General features: G+C 43.4%; 1 protein-coding gene across 7 annotated transcripts in view; it reads right to left on the reverse strand.

Moving 5' to 3' along the window:
- Positions 1 to 12,379, reverse strand: part of HIPK2 (homeodomain interacting protein kinase 2) — a 166,983-nt gene that overhangs the window by 51,185 nt on the left and 103,419 nt on the right. The window lies entirely within an intron of this gene.

The following is a 12,379-nucleotide window of genomic DNA, read 5'->3' on the forward strand; positions in this document are numbered from 1 at the left end:
CTGTGGAAGAACAACAGGAGAGAGAGAGCATTAGCTATTGCAAAACATAGCTGTTTCATTATGAGATGGACAGGGGTGAGGGACCTGTAACCTTCCAGACGTCGCTGGACTACAACTCCCATGATCCCTGACCATTGGTCATGCTGGTTGGGTCTGATGGGAGTTAAAGTCCAACCACATCGGACATCAAATACACTGTTTGTGTTCTACAGGCATCCTGCAATAGAAAAATAAGGCTTATATTGCAATCCTGCTAGTTACGCTTACTCAGAAGTAATCCCAACAGGACTGAATGACAAGTAAGTGCATGCAAGATTATGGCCTTAAAGCATTTATTGTGCAGATGACTATGGGTATAAGTAAAAGAAAATAAGGATGAAGAGTTCTCAAAGCGCCACCCTCCCCCCCTAAAAAAGTTTATTAGAATTGTTAATGCCTAGCAAGTTTCGGGAGGAAATTACTTCTTTGATGCAATTTTTAATGTTGCATCACTACACAAAAAAAGATAAAACTGAGACTTCTTCATTGGCCAAAAGGCACAGAGAACTTGTCCATAAAAAGGTGTTAACTTCTGATGCTAGAAACAGGACTATTATTATTACCTATTTCATTTCTATGCCACTTTATACTTTTAAGTTAAAAAATCTCAATGTGGTTTACAACCTACATTAAAACATCCAATAATACAACGATCCTGAATAAAACATTACTGAAAAAAAGTTAAATATAAAGTATACATTCAAAGCAACATAATTAACAGGAAATAAAAATACCGGTAGTATCTTAAAGGTTTCAAAAGGAAACATTACAAAGGAGGTCAAGTACAGAATGCACATTTAACACAGCAAAGTTCTAAAAAAAACCACCTCAAAACATTTCAAAAGAAAACATTCCTAAATTAAGTCAAAAATAAAATGTACATTTGAAACAGCATAATAAGCAAGAGCGTAGCCCTGAGCTGAAGCAACAACCCCTTTTAGAAACTGATAAATTACTGCACTTTTTGCCTTTGTCTGGCCTTTAAGATTTTCTCATAGAGGTGTTCTTTTAGTTTTGTTTTAGTGGCTGATATACAACTATTTATAATATTTGTTTCTGATTTGTATTATTGGAGATTACGTGTAAATGTTTTCTCTCCCTTGCTGCTGCCATTATTATTATTATTATTATTATTATTATTATTATTAGGGGAGGCTATTCTTCCTTTCCACTATATATGCAGCACTCAAGTTCGTTATTGTAAGCTGCTTTTAATACATTTTGGAAAAGCAGTGTAACTTTAGATTAATGACTACAGGCCAGTTCAGATATTTTCTTCCATCGTAAGAGCAGTCCCATTTTGTTTAACAGTGTAGGGTGAGATCTCCCAGATCTCAGCTGCAGCAGGATCCACAATCTGTAAATACTGGGGAGAGGTATGCATTTGCTCAATTTTCACTGCAGTATGCATAGTTAAATTCTTTATCTTTCAAACCCAGGAAGTCAGATTTCTTAAAAAACACACACACACACAACCCTGCAATCAGTAAGTTGACAAGAAGCTAGACCTTAGGAAAATCCCATGGGGGGGGGGGAAAGGTCAGCTCAGCTAGTCTCCAAGCCCATTCAAGCCTTTGACAGACAGCCAAGTGTTTCTATCCCCCCTCCGCCCCCATCCTGTCTAGAGTCCCTTTTACATTCCTTTGCGATGAATATTTAACCCGTTTTCACCAAAAAGGGAAAGTCTTGCTTGAAATTATTGAGACCCAGGTTCACATACATAGCAGCTTAACTGCTCTTCAGATTGTAACCATGTGCATGCAAAATATTTCAGAGATTCTGTATCTTTAATATTTGTGCAATAGACGGCATTTTGGCCGAAGCATGCAGGAGTGAGGAAAGCTGCACCTACCAAAATTATATCGCTAATATGTAAGCCCTGTCCTCCTTTACATCTGGTTGCTCTTAGCAAAAGCAATATGAATGCATTGGGATAGCTCAGCTGGTAGAGCATAAGACCTTTAATCTCAGGGTTGTGAGTTTGAGCCCTATGTTGGGTAAAAGATTCCTGCATTGCAGAAGTTGGACTGGATGAGCCTCAGGGGTCCCTTCCAACGTTACAATTCTATGATTTCATGACCTGCGACACGGTCAGCTACTGAGCCTAGGAACTATGGCTGTACTCAGGTGATCCTCCAAATTACTCTTTGAAAGATCCTGAAAAAGCACTGCTCATATTCTCCTCTCCTCCTCCTTTTCGGCACGGGGCTTAATTCATTGCATTCAGTTTTAATCAAACCACAGTTTGCTATCATCATGCCCCCAACAGGAAACTGTGGTTTGCCTGATTTTTCCATACCAGGATTTCAAACCACAATTTGATCTCGGTTTGCAATCTTAGTCTGGAGCGATCACTTGAACCACAGTTTGTTGGTTTGGTTGTATAACAAACTATGGTTTGAATTAAACAGGATGCAATGAATTCAGCCCTAGGCATGAGAGGAGAAGAGAAGGAGAAATGTGCAAACAAATCAAGTTTGGAGGATTTGCTGAAAGCAGTTCAAGGGATATTCTTTTTAGACACTAGTTAAGAGGAAAAAAGGGACGCGGGTGGCGCTGTGGGTTAAACCACAGAGCCTAGGACTTGTCAATCAGAAGGTCGGTGATTCGAATCCCTGTGATGGGGTGAGTTCCCGTTGCTCGGTCCCTGCTCCTGCCAACCTAGCAGTTCGAAAGCATGTCAAAGTGCAAGTAGATAAATAGGTACTGCTCTGGTGGGAAGGTAAACGGCATTTCCGTGCACTGCTCTGGTTCGCCAGAAGTGGCTTAGTCATGCTGGCCACATGACCCGGAAGCTGTACGCCAGCTCCCTCCGCCAATAAAGCGAGATGAGCGCCGCAACCACAGAGTCGGCCACGACTGGACCTAATGGTCAGGGGTCCCTTTACCTTTACCTTAAGAGGAATAAAAAAGAGCAGCTTTTCCTCACACCCTTGTAGGGAAATTTCATCATGGAAATGGACACTGTCTGCAGCCATGGGGCTGATGGTGAAAGGAAAAGGACAAGAGCAATTGGGTATATACAGAGTGAGTCTTTTAAAAGAGGCCCTGTGGAACATGTGTACTCTGTATCCATAGGGCCTCTTTTAAAGGACTCACCCTGTATATGCTCCATAGGGCTCCGTCCAGATGGGTTAATAAGGGCTTGGGTTGAGTTCCTCTTCTCTCTCCTGACCATCACCAAAAAAATCTGGTGCTGGACCTGCCTAAAGGCACCATTACTCTAGATCTTATACTGTATGTTTCTACCTGGAAGAACAGTTTTTCAGCTTTCCACTTTGGGTGGTTTGATGTATATACACAACCCCAACGGATAGGAGCGAGACCCTCTGTGAACTGCCTGGAAAACACATCCTTCTGATGTAAAATAATCAATACGAACATCCTGTAACTATCCACTTGATCACTGTTTGTATCTCAGAAGGGAATAGAGCAGCTTTCATGAACACAGCACAGCGTTCGCTTCAAAAGGATTCGCTCGCAATTTTTCCCAGCCCCTTTTCTGTGTGTGTGAAATTGCAGCTTGGCGCGCTTCTCAGCGCAAAGGAGGAGACTTTTCCCCACCCACTTACTGCTGAGTTATCAAGCTCATCTGACAGCTTATTTGACCGCACATGCTCAAGTGGTCTAAGCTAGTAACCAAATCTCTGCAACCAGCCTCTGGGAACACAGCTTGGGAGAAACTTGTTCTCCTGTCATATCAATGCAATTATGCAAAGCAAATTCCACAGTCTGGTATTCTACTGCATTTGGGAAAATACCCAGGCTCCCTATAAGCCTGGTCCTCTGGGTTGGAGCACTCCAAATCTGCACCATTTTTTAATGTTAGGATCAGTGCATTAGGCTTACACCAAGGGAAATGAGGCTTTGCTGTGATACCTATCTATGCTGTGCATGCCTTCTTCCACCCTAAACCTCTTGTCCTGAAAGGTGGGAGATCTTGTGCAGTGTCAACTCCTCCTTCGCTTTCTCCCTACACACACACACACACTACAGCAGGCAAGAATCATAGATCAGCATGTGTGAAAGCCAAGCTGTACAATCAGCAAACTTGTATGATCGTCCTTGATGTGCTAGTTTTATACATGCAGGGCAGCCGTTCCCAGCATGTATAAAATATGGGGAACCATTCAAACATTTGATCCACCAACTGAGGCCTGAAGTTCTGCAGTATGCTAACAGATATATGTTATGTCTCTGCTGATCATGCAACTCAGATCAAGCACGCAGATAGCGGGGATGCAAAAAGCTTCATTGCCATGCTTTTCAGAAGAAGGCTATTAGAAGAAGAGGAGGAGGAGGAGGAGTTTGGATTTGATATCCCGCTTTATGACTACCCAAAGGAGTCTCAAAGCGGCTAACATTCTCCTTTCCCTCCCCCCCCCCCCAACAAACACTCTGTGAGGTGAGTGGGGCTGAGAGACTTCAAAGAAGTGTGACTGGCCCAAGGTCACCCAGCAGTTGCATGTGGAGGAGCGGAGACGCAAATCCGGTTCACCAGATTACAAGTCCACCGCTCTTAACCACTACACCACACTACAAAACAGCTGATTATTTCTGGAACTCTCCTGTAATGTTGACCATTACTTACCACATTCCATGGCAATGAGTTCCAAACAGCAGGGTTGTGGTATATGGGAAATAAATGTTTCCTTTTGTTCATTATTGCCTTGCCGTATGCTGATTGCATTGCATGCTTTGTTCAGATCAAGTTATTATGTAAAACACTAAGGAGGTTTCCACTCTTGACACTAAAAGTGCTTTTTTTGTATTTTGCAGATCTGTAATGTGAATATTAAAACCTACACAGCTAGAATGTAGAATCAATTTCAAATGGTCCTCTTTCTTTTTATATCCCACGTTAGCAACATGCATATAAATAGCAGAAGAGAGGGTCAAAGGTGCTTTTAGTGTCATATGTGAAAATGCCATGCACAATATATGTGTAACATTTATGTATTTAAAAATGTTAAAGGTATTACATACTTGCCCCCCGCCAAAGTATGCTGACAGTTTAAAATGTCTTGTTTATCCATTTGCAAGTTAGTCTGCTGTCTTAGCACTTTCTAGTAGTGAGGGTCAGCTCTGCAATTTGCAGCAACCAGGAATGAGAAAGCAGGCTTTTATTTTCTTACCAAGAGACAAAATGATACCAAATTTTGGGTAGTGCAGGGACAGAGAGCACTGCTGAAGAGTAAAGTTTTCTGAGAGCACAAAAGAGTAAAAAGTTTGAATACCATGTTTTGCGCTGGAATTTTATTTAAACAGCTTCATCTAGGCCTGCAATAAATACACAGAATAGATACAGTGATACCTCGGATTGAAGTAGCTTCAAGTTAAATATTTTCGGGTTGCGCTCCGCGGCGACCCAGAAGTAACCGAGTGCGTTACTTCCGAGTTTTGCTGCTCACGCATGCACAGACGCTCAAAATGACGTCACGCGCATGCGTGGAAGCAGCAAAACGCGACCCGCGCAGACGCGTGTTACGTTTACTTCAGGATGCGAACGGGGCTCCGGAACAGATCCCGTTCGTATCCAGAGGTACCACTGTACCTGCATATTCATTTTGGTCAAGTGCTCTGACAACTATGTTCTGAAACTAGCTTTTACCCCCTTAAGTGTCATCTCATTGTCTCAATGTATTGTTTTTATTTATGGGACACAAAGGCTGGCATGAGTAAAATGGGAGAGAGGGAGGAAGCTAAAGCTATCTTCAGATGCCTTAAAAGGTAAAGGGACCCCTGACCATTAGGTCCAGTCGTGACCGACTCTGGGGTTGCAGCGCTCATCTCGCTTTATTGGCCGAGGGAGCCGGCGTACAGCTTCCAGGTCATGTGGCCAGCATGACTAAGTCACTTCTGGCAAACCAGAGCAGCGCACGGAAACGCCATTTAGCTTTCTGCTGGAGCGGTACCTATTTATCTACTTGCACTTTGACGCGCTTTCGAACTGCTAGGTTGGCAGCAGCAGGGACCGAGCAACGGAAGCTCACCCCGTCACGGGGATTCGAACCACTGACCTTCCGATTGGCAAGTCCTAGTCTCTGTGGTTTAACCCACAGTGCAGCTAAAACCTATGGGCAGCTAAAATCAGCTGCCCACTTCCTCAGTTCCCACCCCTTCTACCCTGTATTCAAATCTAATTCCTGCACCAAGCAATCGGGGAAGATTTGGATCAAAGTGCCTGTCACGCTGCTGGGGTTTGGGCCCCCCGCTCCTTCCAGCCCCGTCTTCCCCTTGGAACTGAATAACAGCAGGACTTGCATCTTTGCAACAGCTGTTTCGTTTTGGTTTGGGACCTGCCATCCTCAGCCTCTCAAGTTGCGAAACCAGCACACCGGGGCCCTGAGCTCTCTTCCTCGCTCTGCTCACAATTCCCTGGCGGAAGAAGCCTCGCCTCGCCATTGGTCGGCCCTCGCCATGTGACTCTCTGCCAACGTTCCACCTGCCTCCAGCAGAATATTTACTTTAGTGACCCTGCTCTGCGGCAGGGTAATTTCATTGTCTGGTGTTTCTGTCAGAGAAATTAATTACTGCTCCTACTCACCAGCTCCCTTGCCCACACGTCACAGAAACATTAAAAGCAACTGCCAGGGACTTTCAGCTTCCACAGCTTGGGCTGTTTAGGAGCTAGATCCTCTCTGAATGCCAAACTCTTCTGGCTTATACAGAATACCATATAACACCTGCAGGAACTTAGCCAGCACAGGAAGGGATTTTATTACCTGTTCCTAGCTGGACAAGCATACGCATATTGAAAAATGGGGAGGGGAGGAATAAATCCGCACGCAACCCCCCACTATCTTGGCCATCCACTTAGAGAACACCTGGTTCTCAAACTTAATCTGTTCTGGAAGTCCGTTCCAAAACCAAAGTGTTCCAAAACCAAGGTGTGCTTTCCCATAGAAAGTAATGCACAACGGATTAATCCGTCCCGGACTTTTAAAAACAACCCCTAAAACAGCAATTTAACATGAATTTTACTATCTAACATTGATCCATAAAATGAAAGCAATAAACAATCTACTGCAGTCACACAATCAATCAATCAGTAGCTGCATTGGGTTCCACACAGTCACAAAACAAAACCAAAAAAAGCCACAAAAACGCAAAATAAATAGCAAAAACAGACAGACCTCAGCGTAATATTCAAAATGGAAGTGTGGCACTCAAATCGTCAGCGTTAACACTCAAATTGTTAGCATAACACTCAAATCGGAAGCATAAACACTCAAAACAGAGCACGTTCGGCTTTCAAAAAAAGTTCGCAAACGGGAACAATTGCTTCTGGGTTTGCAGAGTTTGGGTTCCAAGTTGTCTGAGGACCAAGGTACCACTGTATTACAAATAAATAAAGCATCCAGGGCCTCTTCACAACTGCAGTAAATGTCCGACGCAGAAAAGCATTTCTGTGTAAGGAATGGCGCACAACTTAAGTGCAGATCACCTGCAGTAAAAGACCAAACTGAAGGGGGATGTAGTTCAGATGTAATGGCAAACCACAGTTTGTCATTAGGAGAACGGGCCTACATGAGACTCAACACTCCCTCTGCCTCTCTGTTTTGTGCACGCGAGGCGACCTCCGCATTTTCTTTTGAACTAACCACGCAGTTCTACATTTCAATTGAACTTTGGGGCGTAACCTAAGCACAGCTAGCAGCCACCCACTGAAGAAAGAGCTCTCAAGTCCGATGGTGCAGTTGCATCCTGCATGGTTGATCTTGTGACATGGCCTCCAATATCCCTTCCAACACGAGGATTCCATAATATGCTGAAGTACAGCATAGATTCCAGTAATGTCTTTTGGTACATTGATGTCACTCCTGGAAAAGAACTTTGAGCCACTCTGTTGAGCAGACATGTCCCCTTGCAAGCTCCAGGACACTTGAATATGGCCCAAGACTTCTTATTGGAAACCCATAAACCCCAACTTTTTCCTTGTACCCTCACCCATCCCTAGGAAGCTCTTAGCTCAGCTTGCACCACCCTGGTGCCCTCTAGATGTTTTGGACTACAACTCCCATTAGCCCCAGTTGGCACAAGCTCTCTGGGGCTGATGGGAGATGTAGTCTAAAACCGTTGGAAGGTACCAAATTGGTGAAGGCTGTCTCAGCTCTTCTGGCTTATACTGTATGTATCTGAAAACATAACAGCTAAAAATGTTTAATAAAAATGATAAGCAAAGAAATAAATAAGAAGCTTAAATTTAGTATGCTTTGCAACACTCCATATTACTTGCAGAAGTCTGGATGAATTATTTTTTTCATGTCTGAGGGTAACCAAGTTCAAAATACTGCACTGCAAATGCAACATGCTCATCAATTGAAAATTTAACATCTGGCATCTTTAGGAAAGTGATATACCAATCATGCTAATTGCATGTAATGAAAATATGCAAATAAGCTGAGGACCTCTGGTTCAAGACATGTTCCTGATGGGACCTTATGTGCTTTGCAAGTTTCTCATCTCTGCCCTGTAATCCATTCACAGGCTGCATGCCGTGGCATCTTGGTTTTTTATCTCTCCTTTGAAAATGGTATTTGTTTTGACACCTTCCCAGCCTTCCAGTTCAGCTTTTTAACCTGTTTTCCAGAGACTTGGGATTTCATAGGTCACACAGAGTTGAATTGCAGCTGCTGAGCCTGAAGAGTGAAATATTTAATAAGAAGAAACACTCTCCTGCTTCTGCTTTTGTACTCTCATACTGTCCATGAAACAGTGTGACTCCACTTTGCAGAGCTGGCGCAGTTGCTGTGAAAAGCAGTGTACTGTTGCGCCTAGAGCAGCCTTCCTGGCAAGCTGGTGCTCTTCAGACATTGTTGGACTACAACTCTCATCAGACTGGCCAATGGTCAGGGATGATGGGAGTTGCAGTTCAGCAACATTTGGAGGGCAACAAGTTGAGAAAGGCTGGGCTAGAGGAGGGTTTCCCAAACTTGGGACTCCGGCTGTTTTTGGACTACAACTCCCATCATCCCTAGTAGTCAGGGATGATGGGAATTGTATTCCAAATACAGCCAGAGACCCAAGTCTGGGAAACCCTGGGCTGGAGCATTGGATTTGAGGACAGGTAAACTCATGGCCAGCTTATGAAGCCTGACGGCGCCTTTGACAGCACATTGATCAGTAGGAATGGGCATGTGATCCTGATTCACTGTGCTGTGAAAAGCTTCACCTGCCGATTTCTGCATATCAAACTCCTGCTAATGGAACAGGGTTAGGCCAAGCTGTTAAGACAGGCTGGCTGCCTTCGGCTCAAGGGCTATTCTCAGCTGTAAAGGTCAAACAGCACCTCAACTCTGAGCCCAATGTTTTTCAAAGTGCATTCAAAGAACTCGAGGGTTCCTGCAAAACTTTACATGGGTTCTTCCAAAAGAAGACCACTAACGGTGTGCAAATACTCCTGGAATGCAGATAGACCACTGCAAGCTTCTGCAATCACACCTTGCAATGCACACCATACTGGAATGGGTGTGTTTCCAGGGCACATCCCAGGATTCTCGATTCCCCTTCTATGAATATTCCAACACACGGAGGGGAAGTGGGACTGTGCCCCCCTATAGGTTACAGGGGTTCTGATCACACGGAGAGCCTTACACATATGGATGTAGACTCCCCCATTCACAAGCGGATAGCTCAGTTGGTTAGAACATGGTGCTGATAACACCATGGTCACAGGTTTGATCCCCTGCATGGGACAGCTGCATATTCCTGCATTGCAGGGGCTTGGACTACGATTCTAAGTTGAACTGAACACTCAGACACTGGAGAGCATGTTCAGGAGGCACACAGACATCAGGGATGGGAGAAGCAGCCCTTACATATATCGTGTCCTCCCCACACTAGATATATGGAGGGAAATGTAAACATCCCCTTTCAGAGTCCCAGTGAGGCCTGCCCCCTTTGAAGTGAGGATATAACTCATACTCCTCTTTAAGCAAAAAAAGGAGAAGTCTGTCTCAAAAATACTGGGAAGGATGAGTGTTGAGCATATTAAATTAGCCCAATACGTTTTGGCTCAAGTGTCTTATTCAGGGGTTTATTTCTTTCTTTTCAGACTGCTAAAAAAACCCATCAACTTCAAAGGTCTTGTGGGGCAAAAGCTTGGGAGAATTTAGTAATAAATATTCATCGTTTCCAGCATCTTTTTTTAAAAAAAAATATTTCTACTGAAACTTTTCAGCATCAAATACAATAAAAACAGGTTAATCTAAATAAAAATGAAAACAGGAAATAACACAACAGAAAAGAAAAAGGGAAAGAAGAAAATACAAAGCCCTCTATCTGAGGTAGATCTTAAACTGTGTCTCACACAAAAGTGCGTAGACCCTCCCAGCTCTCACCTGGGAGCTTCCCTTTTTTCTGCCAGCATCTTTGAGATACATTTCTTCTTTCTGTTTATATCATTGGATGCTTCCCAGTTTTGTGTATATAATCCTCTGTAAAGCAGACTCGCAGCAGTTCTTTAGCAGACAAGGGTCCTCAGGTGGCGAAATTCCTTGAATGTGTAAAAAGGGCTTGTATGACATAAAGCTTTTTATGGGATAGGACCACTGGTCCATTTATCTTGCTAATGTCAACAATGGCAGCATCTCTCCAGGACTTCAGCCAGGAGTCCTTTCAGCCCTACCTGGAGATGCCAAGGATTGAATCTGGGACCTTTTGCACACAAAGCATACACTCTGCCATTAAACTACAGACGTTATTCCATGGTGGGCTTTTGAAAACTACCGCCTTAACCTCTTTGACAACAGAGCTGCTGTGGGCGATGGGATGCAAATATAATAAATAAGTTGTTCATCTCATATCCACCTCGAGAGCAGGAAGCCATAGACTTAACAGTTCCACACTAAGCAGACTTATTTGGAAAGAAATTTTCCAAAATAGAATCACAGAGTTGGAAGGACTGTACACTTGATGAGTGGCAGCTGAATATGTGAACTGACTCCACTGGAAAAAGAAAACTGCATGTGAGGTGATACACATGGTTCCTTTGCAGCGTTGTGCAGTTGTGTCGTACCATTTATTGACAGAACCAAGATGCTGCATGCATGTGTGAACCAGGCCTTGTTTTTAAGCAGACAAACCATATCCAGGATTGCAGGCCCAACACATAATTATAGACACCCTGATAAGCATTCCAGGCTTCCTCAAACAGCAGTGCTGGGTCAGGAATTACAGCTAAAGCCTGACCGCAGGTCAATTTACTGTTCTCTCCTTTTTCTTTCATTTAGAGGCTATGGGTTAAGACCTCAGAGGACTTCAATAAGCTGGAAGGAATGAAGTCAGACAACATTCAGGGGTAGGTTTGGGTTACATAGCCTAAGTATAAAGTGCAGCAACTATATATTCATCACTGACATGGTAACTGCTAGCCCTTGGTTTCCATAACTAAAATGTTAGGTAATTGAGGGTGTCATAGAGAGGTGAGGGGCAGATTTAACCATGCCTTCCCCCCACTCCTCACGTATGTGCACTGTTATTTGTGTCTTCTTAAAACAGAGGGCAGGTTACAGAGCAGTTACTTTTGGCCTTGATAAGTATAATTTTACCAAGTGGTTTCTGGAGCCTGTAATTACCACAGAGTATTTAATAGCAAATAGGCTATAGAGCCTATGACTGAAAATTCCACCTTGGCCCATTTTGCTTCTGACACCTGCTATTAAGACTTTAGTAGTAGCCAGAGTCAAAAAAAGACTTCCCTTCATACAGTGCTGCTTCTTAATATTCGTTTGTTTGTTTACAATGTTTTAATTGACCTTCATAAAAAAAAAGGATGCCAGGGGAGTTTACACATCTCTCCAGTTAAAATAACAAAATACATAATAAAACGGTAAAATAAAAAATCAAGTGAGAAGCTATTAAAGAATCCAAATCATGAAAGAAAACTGAAGCAGGGATCCTAATAAAACAAACGAACAGCATTGCTCTGCCTTAAAGAGGTGTGTTTTCAGGCCATGCCTTAAACTCAGTAAGGAAGGAGCCAATTGCACCCCTAGGGGGCAACAGCTCCTTGGAAGGGGTAAGGTCTTCTTTTGGGGAGCCGAATCTGGACTTCTCTCTGTTCAGGTCCTACATAACATCGACTCTCATTGACACCTGCCAATTGTCTGTGATATGGCACAGAGGGTACCACAAGACGCAGCTTCTAACCTAACTGACCACATGTTTCCACTTGCGCGAAACCACCCCTATTAATTTTGGCACGCTCTCTGAGGGAAGTACAGCAGTATAAACTCCCATTTTATTCAGTGCGGCATGACCAAATAAATAGGCATGTTTCTATTAGCAGGCTGTAAGCAGTATGATGGCAGCAGCGTATACATCCAAACAGATATAC

This window comes from Podarcis gaigeae (assembly GCF_964106915.1).
Source record: "Podarcis gaigeae genome assembly, chromosome: 10".
Lineage (NCBI taxonomy): Eukaryota > Metazoa > Chordata > Lepidosauria > Squamata > Lacertidae > Podarcis > Podarcis gaigeae.